The sequence below is a fragment of the Phalangium opilio genome, unplaced genomic scaffold, assembly GCF_054372755.1.
Source record: "Phalangium opilio isolate 3A_F unplaced genomic scaffold, DU_Popi_V2 ptg000056l_1, whole genome shotgun sequence".
NCBI classification, from domain to species: Eukaryota; Metazoa; Arthropoda; class Arachnida; order Opiliones; family Phalangiidae; genus Phalangium; species Phalangium opilio.
The window spans coordinates 1,966,111-1,981,325 of NW_028324175.1; the positions used below are offsets into that span (position 1 = coordinate 1,966,111).

At 46.3% G+C, this 15,215-nt stretch overlaps 1 long non-coding RNA gene and 3 other non-coding genes across 4 annotated transcripts; 3 read left to right on the forward strand and 1 right to left on the reverse strand.

Moving 5' to 3' along the window:
• Positions 1-2,925: 2,925 nt before the first annotated feature.
• Positions 2,926-2,998, reverse strand: TRNAS-GCU (transfer RNA serine (anticodon GCU)). The gene has a single exon. It is a non-coding gene; the product is annotated as a tRNA-Ser (tRNA).
• A 2,642-nt stretch (positions 2,999-5,640) lies between these two features.
• LOC149667772 (uncharacterized) lies at positions 5,641-6,773 on the forward strand. Its single transcript, XR_016368117.1, has 2 exons — positions 5,641-5,734; positions 5,813-6,773. It is a non-coding gene; the product is annotated as an uncharacterized LOC149667772 (long non-coding RNA).
• A 6,832-nt stretch (positions 6,774-13,605) lies between these two features.
• TRNAD-GUC (transfer RNA aspartic acid (anticodon GUC)) lies at positions 13,606-13,678 on the forward strand. Its single transcript has one exon. It is a non-coding gene; the product is annotated as a tRNA-Asp (tRNA).
• Positions 13,679-14,926: 1,248 nt separating this feature from the next.
• TRNAD-GUC (transfer RNA aspartic acid (anticodon GUC)) lies at positions 14,927-14,999 on the forward strand. The gene has a single exon. It is a non-coding gene; the product is annotated as a tRNA-Asp (tRNA).
• Positions 15,000-15,215: the final 216 nt, after the last annotated feature.

The following is a 15,215-nucleotide window of genomic DNA, read 5'->3' on the forward strand; positions in this document are numbered from 1 at the left end:
GCTCGAACCACCAACCTATTGGTTAACAGCCGAACGCGCTAACCATTGAGCCACAGAAGCTCAGAAATTAAATGGTTGTCAGGTATTGTGGAAAACCTTGACTTTTTACGTCACATCTGAGACCTCACAACACCGCTCCCGGATGGGCTCGAACCACCAACCTATTGCTTAACAGCCGAACGCGCTAACTATTGCGCCACGGAAGCCCGAAACCTAAATGCTCGTCAGGTATTGTGCAAAAAACTTGACTTTTTACGTCACATCTGAGACCTCACAACACCGCTCCCGGATGGGCTCGAACCACCAACCTATTGGTTAACAGCCGAACGCGCTAACCATTGCGCCACGGAAGCCCAAAAGTTAAATGCTTGTCAGGTATTGTGTAAAAACCTTGGCTTTCTACGTTACGTTTGAGATCCCACAACGCCGCTCCCGGATGGGCTCGAACCACCAACCTATTGGTTAACAGCTGAAAGCGCTAACCATTGAGCCACGGAAGCTCAGAAATTAAATGGTTGTCACGTATTGTGGAAAAGTTTTGACTTTTTACGCTACATCTGAGACCCCACAACACCTCTCCCGAGTGGGCTCGTACCACCAACCTCTCGATTAACAGCTGAACGCGCTAACCATTGCGCCACGGAAGCCCAAAAATTCAATGTTCGACAGGTATTGTGGAAAAACTCTGACATTTTATGTTACATTTGAGACGTCACAACACCGCTCCCGGGAGAGCTCAAACCACCAGTCTTTTGAATAGCAGCTGAACGCGCTAACCATTGCGCCACGGAAGCCCAAAAGTTAAATGCTCGTCAGGTATTATGTAAAAACCTTGACTTTTTACGTCACATCTGAGACCTCACAACACCGCTCCCGGATGGGGTCGAACCACCAACCTATTGGTTAAAAGCCGAACGCGCTAACCATTGCGCCACGGAAGCCCAAAAATTAAATGGTCGTCATTTATTGTGCAAAAACTTTGGCTTTCTACGTTATATTTCAGATCCCACAACACCGCTCCCGGGTGGGCTCGAACCACCAACCTATTGGTTAACAGCCGAACGCGCTAACCATTGAGCCACAGAAGCTCAGAAATTAAATGGTTGTCAGGTATTGTGGAAAACCTTGACTTTTTACGTCACATCTGAGACCTCACAACACCGCTCCCGGATGGGCTCGAACCACCAACCTATTGCTTAACAGCCGAACGCGCTAACTATTGCGCCACGGAAGCCCGAAACCTAAATGCTCGTCAGGTATTGTGCAAAAAACTTGACTTTTTACGTCACATCTGAGACCTCACAACACCGCTCCCGGATGGGCTCGAACCACCAACCTATTGGTTAACAGCCGAACGCGCTAACCATTGCGCCACGGAAGCCCAAAAGTTAAATGCTTGTCAGGTATTGTGTAAAAACCTTGACTTTTTACGTCACATCTGAGACCTCACAACACCGCTCCCGGATGGGCTCGAACCACCAACCTATTGGTTAACAGCCGAACGCGCTAACCATTGAGCCACGGAAGCTCAGAAATTAAATGGTTGTCAGGTGTTGTGGAAAAACTTTGGCTTTCTACGTTACATTTGAGACCTCACAACACCGCTCCCGGATGGGCTCGAACCACCAACCTATTGGTTAACAGCCGAACGCGCTAACCATTGCGCCACGGAATCCCAAAAATTAATTGCTCGTCAGGTATTGTGTAAAAACCTTGACTTCTTACGTCACATCTGAGACCTCACAACACCGCTCCCGGATGGGCTCGAACCACCAACCTATTGGGTAACAGCCGAACGCGCTAACCATTGCGCCAAGGAAGCCCAAAAGTTTAATGCTCGTCAGGTATTGTGTAAAAACCTTGACTTTTTACGTCACATCTGAGACCTCACAACACCGCTCCCGGATGGGCTCGAACCACCAACCTATTGGTTAACAGCCGAACGCGCTAAACATTGCGCCATGGAAGCCCAAATGTTAAATGCTCGTCAGGTATTGTGTAAAAACCTTGACTTTTTACGTCACATCTGAGACCTCACAACACCGCTCCCGGATGGGCTCGAACCACCAACCTATTGGTTAACAGCCGAACGCGCTAAACATTGCGCCATGGAAGCCCAAATGTTAAATGCTCGTCAGGTATTGTGTAAAAACCTTGACTTTTTACGTCACATCTGAGACCTCACAACACCGCTCCCGGATGGGCTCGAACCACCAACCTATTGGTTAACAGCCGAACGCGCTAACCATTGCGCCACGGAAGCCCAAAAGTTAAATACTCGTCAGGTATTGTGTAAAAACCTTGACTTCTTACGTCACATCTGAGACCTCACAACACCGCTCCCGGATGGGCTCGAACCACCAACCTATTGGGTAACAGCCGAACGCGCTAACCATTGCGCCAAGGAAGCCCAAAAGTTTAATGCTCGTCAGGTATTGTGTAAAAACCTTGACTTTTTACGTCACATCTGAGACCTCACAACACCGCTCCCGGATGGGCTCGAACCACCAACCTATTGGTTAACAGCCGAACGCGCTAAACATTGCGCCACGGAAGCCCAAAAGTTAAATGCTCGTCAGGTATTGTGTAAAAACCTTGACTTTTTACGTCACATCTGAGACCTCACAACACCGCTCCCGGATGGGCTCGAACCACCAACCTATTGGTTAACAGCCGAACGCGCTAAACATTGCGCCATGGAAGCCCAAATGTTAAATGCTCGTCAGGTATTGTGTAAAAACCTTGACTTTTTACGTCACATCTGAGACCTCACAACACCGCTCCCGGATGGGCTCGAACCACCAACCTATTGGTTAACAGCCGAACGCGCTAACCATTGCGCCACGGAAGCCCAAAAGTTAAATGCTCGTCAGGTATTGTGTAAAAACCTTGATTTTTTACGTCAAATCTGAGACCTCACAACACCGCTCCCGGATGGGGTCGAACCACCAACCTATTGGTTAGCAGCCGAACGCGCTAACCATTGCGCCACGGAAGCCCAAAAATTAAATGGTCGTCATTTATTGTGCAAAAACTTTGGCTTTCTACGTTACATTTGAGATCACACAACACCGCTCCCGGATGGGCTCGAACCACCAACCTATTGGTTAACAGCCGAACACGCTAACCATTGAGCCACGGAAGCCCAAAAATTAAATGGTCGTCAGGTTATGTGGAAAAACTTTGGCTTTCTACGCTACATATGAGACCCCACAACACCTCTCCCGGGTGGGCTCGAACCTTCAACCTTTCGATTAACAGCTGAACGCGCTAATCATTGCGCCACGGAAGCCCAAAAATTAAATGTTCGTCAGGTATTGTGAAAAACTCAGACATTTTACGTTACATCTGAGACCTCACAACACCGCATCCCGGATGGGCTCGAACCACAAACCTATTGGTTAACAGCCGAACGCGCTAATCATTGAGCCACGGAAGCCCAGAAATTAAATGGTTGTCACGTATTGTGGAAAAGTTTTGACTTTTTACGCTACATCTGAGACCCCACAACACCTCTCCCGGGTGGGCTCGTACCACCAACCTCTCGATTAACAGCTGAACGCGATAACCATTGCGCCACGGAAGCCCAAAAATTCAATGTTCGACAGGTATTGTGGAAAAACTCTGACATTTTATGTTACATTTGAGACGTCACAACACCGCTCCCGGGAGAGCTCAAACCACCAGTCTTTTGAATAGCAGCTGAACGCGCTAACCATTGCGCCACGGAAGCCCAAAAATTAAATGGTCGTCAGGTATTGTGGAAAAACTTTGGCTTTCTACGTTACATTTGAGATCACACAACACCGCTCCCGGGTGGGCTCGAACCACCAACCTATTGGTTAACAGCCGAACGCGCTAACCATTGAGCCACGGAAGCTCAGAAATTAAATGGTTGTCAGGTATTGTGGAAAACCTTGACTTTTAACGTCACATCTGAGACCTCACAACACCGCTCCCAGATGGGCTCGAACCACCAACCTATTGGTTAACAGCCGAACGTGCTAACCATTGCGCCACGGAAGCCCAAAAATTAAATGGTCGTCAGGTATTGTGGAAAAATTTTGGCTTTCTACGTTACATTTGAGATCACACAACACCGCTCCCGGGTGGGCTCGAACCACCAACCTATTGGTTAACAGCCGAACGCGCTAACCATTGCGCCAAGGAAGCCCAAAATTTAAATGCTCGTCAGGTATTGTGTAAAAACCTTGACTTTTTACGTCACATCTGAGACCTCACAACACCGCTCCCGGATGGGCTCGAACCACCAACCTATTGCTTAACAGCCGAACGCGCTAACCATTGCGCCACGGAAGCCCAAAACCTAAATGCTCGTCAGGTATTGTGCAAAAAACTTGACTTTTTACGTCACATCTGAGACCTCACAACACCGCTCCCGGATGGGCTCGAACCACCAACCTATTGGTTAACAGCCGAACGCGCTAACCATTGCGCCACGGAAGCCCAAAAGTTAAATACTCGTCAGGTATTGTGTAAAAACCTTGACTTCTTACGTCACATCTGAGACCTCACAACACCGCTCCCGGATGGGCTCGAACCACCAACCTATTGGTTAACAGCCGAACGCGCTAACCATTGCGCCACGGAAGCCCAAAAGTTAAATGCTCGTCAGGTATTGTGTAAAAACCTTGACTATTTACGTCACATCTGAGACCTCACAACACCGCTCCCGGATGGGCTCGAACCAACAACCTATTGGTTAACAGCCGAACGCGCTAACCATTGAGCCACGGAAGCTCAGAAATTAAATGGTTGTCAGGTGTTGTGGAAAAACTTTGGCTTTCTACGTTACATTTGAGACCCCACATTACCTCTCCCGGGTGGGCTCGAACCACCAACCTTTCGATTAACAGCTGAACGCGCTAACCATTGCGCCACGGAATCCCAACAAGTTGGGAAAGCCAAAATATTACCTCTCCGAGTGGAGATGACTATCACTACCCCTTAAACAACCTAAGTATATGCATCTATCGCTTTTTTTAATTCTTTGCAAGTGCAGGAATTCAATTTTAAAATAGTCAATTGTTCAAGCCTTTTCAATATCTCTCAATTGCTGTGGAAACTCTACTCTCTCGCTATACCTCAACCGTATTCTTAGTCTACCAGTATGATTTGTAACATTTGTCCATATCAAAGCTGAATCATACCTCGCCACACAAAAAGCAAATGTCCCCAAAACATGGAAGCCACAACCCAATCACACATAAGCTAGGCTCGTACTTGTTCATCGCCTTCGATTATTTCACTAATATTAGCATTATCATTTTGTACATTATTGGGTTCCTCATTAATAGATATGCCTACGCTTACGGTACTTTCAATAGAGCTTTTATTTAATGCGTCATCTTTCGCAGAATCATGGCCAACTGGCCTCGCGGTAGGACCAACATTGGGTGTGCTAGAACCTGTTCCCGAAACAGCTTTTTTTTCAGCTGCTAACACTCTTCTCCTTTCATTTTCTCGTTTCCTAAATTCAGGATCTGACCTTTTTGCCCTCATTCTTTCCCTTGCTTTACGTTTCCTGATTTCCTCTTTACTTAAATTATTATCCTCCTCCATTTTATTATTCAGTTAAATACTCACAAAATCCGCAAAAGCAATCCCCTTGCAAGGCTCTGTAACGTTTGAAATATTATTTTCCGAAGAAAGTTATTACAGAAGATTGAATTATGAAGTACTGCCTTTGAAATTCAAATAAAGAATGATAAAAGTGCGTAAAAAAGGTCTTTCACAAATAGGGGGCGTATAAAATAAACAGCATTTTTTTATATTTAAAAAATATTCTTAGATTGTCAAATACTTTTTTCGCCGTTGAATTTTTTTTAACACCAGCTTGTAATCTAACTGGGAGTAAGATGAAAGGAGTAGAAGCTTATCTGTCTTAGGAAATATGAAATTTTATCTTAACAGTTCGTTAAATCATAAGTTTATAACGAAAAAACGCGGAAGGGGAAAACGAGCAGACAACAGCGATTTTTGGGGGTAGAAGGTTAAGAGCGCCATCTGTCGTCCGTGCCAAAGTTGAACTTCCACTCGAAACGCAATGAGAAAGTGGATAAAATAATGCCATCAGCTATTTAACTGCGTCGATATAATTAACGACTTGACCCATGACATGCCCTTAACACTGGCTTCTATGAATCCTATTTATTCTTGGATACTAGGAAACTTGGTAGACGTAACAGTCTGTACCAAGTACCCAAGCATCCTTCAATAAACGTCTGGCAACATTGTGGTACGCATGGTACAACTAAAAAATAGGATGTGTATTTATCTTTCGACTCACTCCAAGTCGTTAAGCCCTCATTACAGAGGATTTGAAACACTACCATAATTCATAGTGTCTCGAATCTCTATGTTCCTGTCCATTATGAACAGTGCTGAGAGAATGATACATCAGAAAGAGCCATTCAAATCGAATTGCCGAAAATATTATCCATATTTTCATTTCATATAACAAAGAAAATAAATTATTATGGTTTTGAGAGGAGCTTCCCATTTTGGTTGTTATTTTCAAAAATATATCGCAATGCACGGGCCTTGAAAGATATAGGAGGCAATGTAGGAAATATAACGCAATGCACGGGCCTTGATAGATATAGGAGGCAATGATTTAACGACTTCGGTACTTGGGTTTATCTTTAATATTTAAATAAATATAATTATTTTTAATTATTTTAATCGCCAGTAAATAACTTTAAAAATAGTTAAATAGTTTAAAATAAAGTTGTTCATAATATCTTTCGAAACTTTGCTAATATTGACGTTTAAAGTGAAGGGTACCCTTCTTGCCCGCTTTCTTCAAATTTTGGGGTATATATAAGATCCGTTTCCATTATAAAAATAGATAAAAACGCATTCGCGTGAACCTTTGGTGGAAGCCCTGCCATTGGGAGGCTAGACGTTTCTCGTAACCCTAGCTGATCGCTGCGTATATCTTAAAACCAAATAATAGATAAAAACGCATTCGCGTGAACCGATGGTGGAAGCCCTGCCATTGGGAGGCTCGACGTTTCTCGTAACCCTAGCCGCTCGCCGCGTATATCTTGAAACCAAACGATTACGGTGGAAAAGAAGCCAGAATGTACTGACCGGCGTCCATGTGGAATGGACAAAAGACCTGAAGATGGTGGTGCATAGAAGCTGGTGTCAATGTGGAATTGACGAAGAACAGAAGATGGTGGTGCATAGAAGCTGAAGTCAAGGTGAAATTGCTTGAAAGCAAGCAAGCAAGTACAGACTAGTGTCCATGTGGGATGGACAAAGACTAGCAGATTGTGGTCCTTAGAAGCCAGTTAGTAAAGACTGGTGTTGGTAGATGAATGACCAAACTTCCGTGAACCGCGAACGCGTTCCGGAAATCGGGTATTTGTTTGCTCCGATTTGTAAACTGCGAACGCGGTCACGTGGGGTCTGACAGACAGACAGACAGACACACACACAGACACACAGACACACAGACAGACACGGCCGGTGTAATACCTCTCCGTGACATACGTCACTCGGAGAGGTAAAAATTAATTGCTCGTCAGGTATTGTGTAAAAACCTTGACTTTTTACGTCACATCTGAGACCTCACAACACCGCTCCCGGATGGGCTCGAACCACCAACCAATTGGTTAACAGCCGAACGCGCTAACCATTGCGCCACGGAAGCCCAAAAGTTAAATGTTCGTCTGGTGTTGTGGAAAAACTCTGACATTTTACGTTACATCTGAGACGTCACAACACCGCTCCCGGGAGGGCTCGAACCACCAACCTTTCGGTTAACAGCTGAACGCGCTGACCATTGCGCCACTGAAGCCCAAAAATTAAATTTTCGTCAGGTATTGAGGTAAAACCTTGACTTTTTACTTCTCATCTGAGACCTCACAACACCGCTCCCGGATGCGCTCGAACCACCAACCTTTCGGTTAACAGCCGAACGCGCTAACCATTCGCCACGGACGCCCAAAAATTAAATGGTCGTCAGGTATTGTGGAAAAACTTTGGCTATTTACGTTACATTTGAGATCCAAAAACACCGCTCCCGGGTGGGCTCGAACCACCAAGCTATTGGTTAACAGCCGAACGCGCTAACCATTGAGCCACGAAAGATCAGAAAATAAATGGTTATCACGTATTATGGAAAAAGTTTGACTTTTCACGCTACATCTGAGACCTCACCACACCTCTCCCGGGTGGGCTCGAACCACCAACCTTTTGATTAACAGCTGAACGCGCTAACCATTGCGCCACGGAAGCCCCAATATTAAATGCTCGTCAGGTATTGTGGAAAAACTCTGACATTTTACGTTACATCTGAGACGTCACAACACCGCTCCCGGGAGGGCTCGAACCACCAACCTTTCGGTTAACAGCTGAAAATTAAAAATCGAGGTACATTTTTATTTATTGTCCTGACGAACATTTAATTTTTGGGCTTCCGTGGCTCAATGTTAGCGCGTTCGGCTGTTAATCGAAAGGTTGGTGGTTCGAGCCCATCCGCGAGCGGTGTTGTGAGGTCTCAGATGTAGCGTGAAAAGTCAAACTTTTTCCATAATACGTGATAACCATTTATTTTCTGAGCTTCCGTGGCTCAATGGTTAGCGCGTTCGGCTGTTAAGCAATAGGTTGGTGGTTCGAGCCCACCCGGGAGCGGTGTTTTGGGATCTCAAATGTAACGTAAATAGCCAAAGTTTTTCCACAATACCTGACGACCATTTCATTTTTGGGCTTCCTTGGCGCAATGGTTAGCGCGTTCGGCTGTTAACCGAAAGGATGGTGGTTCGAGCCCACCTGGGAGAGGTGTTGTAGGGTCTCAGATGTAACGTAAAAAGTCATAACTTATCCACAAAACCTAACAACCATTTAATTTCTGAGCTTCTGTGGCTCAATGGTTAGCGCGTTCGGCTGTTAACCAATTGGTTGGTTTTTCGAGCCTATCCGGGAGAAGTGTTGTGACGTCTCAGATGTAACGTAAAATGTCAGAGTTTTTCCACAATACCTGACGACCATTTAATTTTTGGGCGTCCGTGGCGAATGGTTAGCGCGTTCGGCTGTTAACCGAAAGGTTGGTGGTTCGAGCCCATCCGGGAGCGGTGTTGTGAGGCCTCAGATGTGAAGTAAAAAGTCAAAGTTTTACCTCAATACCTGACGAAAATTTAATTTTTGGGCTTCAGTGGCGCAATGGTTAGCGCGTTCGGCTATTAACCAATAGGTTGGTGGTTCGAGCCCATCCGGGAGAAGTGTTGTGACGTCTCAGATGTAACGTAAAATGTCAGAGTTTTTCCACAATACCTGACGAACATTTAATTTTTGGGCTTCCGTGGCGCAATGGTTAGCGCGTTCAGCTGTTAATCGAAAGGTTGGTGGTTCGAGCCCATCCGGAAGAGGTGATGTGGGGTCTCAGATGTAGCGTAAAAAGTCAAAACTTTTCCACAATACGTGACAACCATTTAATTTCTGAGCTTCAGTGGCGCAATGGTCAGCGCTTTCAGCTGTTAACCGAAAGGTTGGTGGTTCGAGCCCTCCCGGGAGCGGTGTTGTGACGTCTCAGATGTAACGTAAAATGTCAGAGTTTTTCCACAATACCTGACGAGCATTTAATTTTTGGGCTTCCGTGGCGCAATGGTTAGCGCGTTCAGCTGTTAATCGAAAGGTTGGTGGTTCGAGCCCACCCGAGAGAGGTGTTGTGAGGTCTCAGATGTAGCGTGAAAAGTCAAACTTTTTCCATAATACGTGATAACCATTTATTTTCTGATCTTTCGTGGCTCAATGGTTAGCGCGTTCGGCTGTTAACCCATAGCTTGGTGGTTCGAGCACACCCGGGAGCGGTGTTTTTGATCTCTAATGTAACGTAAATAGCCAAAGTTTTTCCGCAATACCTGACGACCATTTTTTTTTGGGCGTCCGTGGCGCAATGGTTAGCGCGTTCGTGGCGCAATGGTTAGCGCGTTCGGCTGTTAACCGAAAGGTTGGTGGTTCGAGCCCATCCGGGAGCGGTGTTGTGAGGCCTCAGATGTGAAGTAAAAAGTCAAAATTCTACCTCAATACCTGACGAAAATTTAATTATTGGGCTTCAGTGGCGCAATGGTTAGCGCGTTCGGCTATTAACCAATAGGTTGGTGGTTCGAGCCCATCCGGGAGAAGTGTTGTGACGTCTCAGATGTAACGTAAAATGTCGGAGTTTTTCCACAATACCTGACGAACATTTAATTTTTGGGCTTCAGTGGCGCAATGGTCAGCGCGTTCAGCTGTTAATCGAAAGGGTGGTGGTTCGAGCCCACCCGGAAGAGGTGATGTGGGGTCTCAGATGTAGCGTAAAAAGCCAAAACTTTTCCACAATACGTGACAACCATTTAATTTGTGAGCTTCCGTGGCTCAATGGTTAGCGCGTTCGGCTATTAACCAATAGGTTGGTGGTTCGAGCCCATCCGGGAGAAGTGTTGTGACGTCTCAGATGTAACGTAAAATGTCGGAGTTTTTCCACAATACCTGACGAACATTTAATTTTTGGGCTTCAGTGGCGCAATGGTCAGCGCGTTCAGCTGTTAACCGAAAGGTTGGTGGTTCGAGCCCAAACGAGAGAGGTTTTGTGGGGTCTCAGATGTAGCTTGAAAGGTCGTAACTTTTCATCAATACCTGACAACCATTTAATTTCTGAGCTTCCGTGGCTCAATGGTTAGCGCGTTCGGCTATTAACCAATAGGTTGGTGGTTCGAGCCCATCCGGGAGAAGTGTTGTGACGTCTCAGATGTAACGTAAAATGTCAGAGTTTTTCCACAATACCTGACGAACATTTAATTTTTGGGCTTCAGTGGCGCAATGGTCAGCGCGTTCAGCTGTTAACCGAAAGGTTGGTGGTTCGAGCCCAAACGAGAGAGGTTTTGTGGGGTCTCAGATGTAGCGTGAAAAGTCGTAACTTTTCAACAATACCTGACAACCATTTAAATTCTGAGCTTCCGTGGCTCAATGGTCAGCGCGTTCAGCTGTTAACCGAAAGGTTGGTGGTTCGAGCCCTCCCGGGAGCGGTGTTGTGACGTCTCAGATGTAACGTAAAATGTGAGAGTTTTTCCACAATACCTGACGAGCATTTAATTTTTGGGCTTCCGTGGCGCAATGGTTAGCGCGTTCAGCTGTTAATCGAAAGGTTGGTGGTTCGAGCCCACCCGGGAGAGGTGTTGTGAGGTCTCAGATGTAGCGTGAAAAGTCAAACTTTTTCCATAATACGTGATAACCATTTATTATCTGATCTTTCGTGGCTCAATGGTTAGCGCGTTCGGCTGTTAACCAATAGCTTGGTGGTTCGAGCCCACCCGGGAGCGGTGTTTTTGGATCTCAAATGTAACGTAAATAGCCAAAGTTTTTCCGCAATACCTGACGACCATTTAATTTTTGGGCTTCCGTAGCGCAATGGTTAGTGCGTTCAGCTGTTAACCGAAAGGTTGGTGGTTCGAGCCCAAACGAGAGAGGATTTGTGGGGTCTCAGATGTAGCGTGAAAAGTCGTAACTTTTCAACAATACCTGACGACCATTTACTTTTTGGGCTTCCGTGGCGCAATGGTTAGCGCGTTCGGCTGTTAACCAATAGGTTGGTGGTTCGAGCCCATCCGGGAGCGGTGTTGTGACGTCTCAGATGTAACGTAAAATGTCAGAGTTTTTCCACAATACCTGACGAGCATTTAATTTTTGGGCTTCCGTGGCGCAATGGTTAGCGCGTTCAGCTGTTAATCGAAAGGTTGGTGGTTCGAGCCACCCGGAAGAGGTGATGTGGGGTCTCAGATGTAGCGTAAAAAGTCAAAACTTTTCCACAATACGTGACAACCATTTAATTTCTGAGCTTCCGTGGCTCAATGGTTAGCGCGTTCGGCTGTTAACCAATAGCTTGGTGGTTCGAGCCCACCCGGGAGCGGTGTTTTTGGATCTCAAATGTAACGTAAATAGCCAAAGTTTTTCCGCAATACCTGACGACCATTTAATTTTTGGGCGTCCGTGGCGAATGGTTAGCGCGTTCGGCTGTTAACCGAAAGGTTGGTGGTTCGAGCCCATCCGGGAGCGGTGTTGTGAGGTCTCAGATGTGAAGTAAAAAGACAAGGTTTTACCTCAATACCTGACGAAAATTTAATTTTTGGGCTTCAGTGGCGCAATGGTTAGCGCGTTCGGCTATTAACCAATAGGTTGGTGGTTCGAGCCCATCCGGGAGAAGTGTTGTGACGTCTCAGATGTAACGTAAAATGTCGGAGTTTTTCCACAATACCTGACGAACATTTAATTTTTGGGCTTCAGTGGCGCAATGGTCAGCGCGTTCAGCTGTTAACCGAAAGGTTGGTGGTTCGAGCCCAAACGAGAGAGGTTTTGTGGGGTCTCAGATGTAGCTTGAAAAGTCGTAACTTTTCATCAATACCTGACAACCATTTAATTTCTGAGCTTCCGTGGCTCAATGGTTAGCGCGTTCGGCTGTTAACCTATAGGTTGGAGGTTCGAGCCCATCCGGGAGCGGTGTTGTGACGTCTCAGATGTTACGTAAAATGTCAGAGTTTTTCCACAATACCTGACGAACATTTAATTTTTGGCCTTCCGTGGCGCAATAATTAGCGCGTTGAGCACTTAATCGAAAGGTTGGTGGTTCGAGCCCACCGGAAGAGGTGTTGTGGGGTCTCAGATGTAACGTAAAATGTCAGAGTTTTTCCACAATACCTGACGAACATTTAATTTTTGGGCTTCCGTGGCGCAATGGTTAGCGCGTTCAGCTGTTAATCGAAAGGTTGGTGGTTCGAGCCCACCCGGAAGAGGTGATGTGGGGTCTCAGATGTAGCGTAAAAAGTCAAAACTTTTCCACAATACGTGACAACCATTTAATTTCTGAGCTTCCGTGGCTCAATGGTTAGCGCGTTCGGCTGTTAATCGAAAGGTTGGTGGTTCGAGCCCATCCGGGAGCGGTGTTGTGAGGTCTCGGATGTGAAGTAAAAAGTCAAAGTTTTACCTCAATACCTGACGAGCAATTATTTTTTGGGCTTCCGTGGCGCAATGGTTAGCGCGTTCAGCTGTTAATCGAAAGGTTGGTGGTTCGAGCCCACCCGGGAGAGGTGTTGTGGGGTCTCAGATGTAGCGTTAAAAGTCAAAACTTTTCCACAATACGTGACAACCATTTAATTTCTGATCTTCCGTGGCTCAATGGTTAGCGCGTTCGGCTGTTAACCAATAGGTTGGTGGTTCGAGCCCACCCGGGAGCGGTGTTTTTGGATCTCAAATGTAACGTAAATAGCCAAAGTTTTTCCACAATACCTGACGACCATTTAATTTTTGGGCGTCCGTGGCGAATGATTAGCGCGTTCGGCTGTTAACCGAAAGGTTGGTGGTTCGAGCCCATCCGGGAGCGGTGTTGTGAGGTCTCAGATGAGAAGTAAAAAGTCAAGGTCTTACCTCAATACCTGACGAAAATTTAATTTTTAGGCTTCAGTGGCGCAATGGTCAGCGCGTTCAGCTGTTAACCGAAAGGTTGGTGGTTCGAGCCCTCCCGGGAGCGGTGTTGTGACGTCTCAGATGTAAATTAAAATGTCAGAGTTTTTCCACAACACCTGACGAACATTTAATTTCTGAGCTTCCGTGGCTCAATGGTTAGCGCGTTCGGCTGTCAATCGAAAGGTTGGTGGTTCGAGCCCATCCGGGAGCGGTGTTGTGAGGTCTCGGATGTGAAGTAAAAAGTCAAAGTTTTACCTCAATACCTGACGAAAATTTAATTTTTGGGCTTCAGTGGCGCAATGGTCAGCGCGTTCAGCTGTTAACCGAAAGGTTGGTGGTTCGAGCCCTCCCGGGAGCGGTGTTGTGACGTCTCAGATGTAACGTAAAATGTCAGAGTTTTTCCACAATACCTGACGAGCATTTAATTTTTGGGCTTCCGTGGCGCAATGGTTAGCGCGTTCAGCTGTTAATCGAAAGGTTGGTGGTTCGAGCCCACCCGGAAGAGGTGATGTGGGGTCTCAGATGTAGCGTAAAAAGTCAAAACTTTTCCACAATACGTGACAACCATTTAATTTCTGAGCTTCAGTGGCGCAATGGTCAGCGCGTTCAGCTGTTAACCGAAAGGTTGGTGGTTCGAGCCCATCCGGGAGCGGTGTTGTGACGTCTCAGATGTTACGTAAAATGTCAGAGTTTTTCCACAATACCTGACGAACATTTAATTTTTGGCCTTCCGTGGCGCAATAATTAGCGCGTCGAGCACTTAATCGAAAGGTTGGTGGTTCGAGCCCACCGGAAGAGGTGTTGTGGGGTCTCAGATGTAACGTAAAATGTCAGAGTTTTTCCACAATACCTGACGAACATTTAATTTTTGGGCTTCCGTGGCGCAATGGTTAGCGCGTTCGGCTGTTAACCAATAGGTTGGTGGTTCGAGCCCACCCGGGAGCGGTGTTTTTGGATCTCAAATGTAACGTAAATAGCCAAAGTTTTTCCACAATACCTGACGACCATTTAATTTTTGGGCGTCCGTGGGGAATGATTAGCGCGTTCGGCTGTTAACCGAAAGGTTGGTGGTTCGAGCCCATCCGGGAGCGGTGTTGTGAGGTCTCAGATGAGAAGTAAAAAGTCAAGGTCTTACCTCAATACCTGACGAAAATTTAATTTTTAGGCTTCAGTGGCGCAATGGTCAGCGCGTTCAGATGTTAACCGAAAGGTTGGTGGTTCGAGCCCTCCCGGGAGCGGTGTTGTGACGTCTCAGATGTAACGTAAAATGTCAGAGTTTTTCCACAACACCTGACGAACATTTAACTTTTGGGCTTCCGTGGCGCAATGGTTAGCGCGTTCAGCTGTTAACCAATAGGTTGGTGGTTCGAGCCCGCCCGGAAGAGGTGTTGTGGGGTCTCAGATGTAACGTAAAAAGTCAAAACTTTTCCACAATACGTGACAACCATTTAATTTCTGAGCTTCCGTGGCTCAATGGTTAGCGCGTTCGGCTGTCAATCGAAAGGTTGGTGGTTCGAGCCCATCCGGGAGCGGTGTTGTGAGGTCTCGGATGTGAAGTAAAAAGTCAAAGTTTTACCTCAATACCTGACGAAAATTTAATTTTTGGGCTTCAGTGGCGCAATGGTCAGCGCGTTCAGCTGTTAACCGAAAGGTTGGTGGTTCGAGCCCTCCCGGGAGCGGTGTTGTGACGTCTCAGATGTAACGTAAAATGTCAGAGTTTTTCCACAATACCTGACGAGCATTTCATT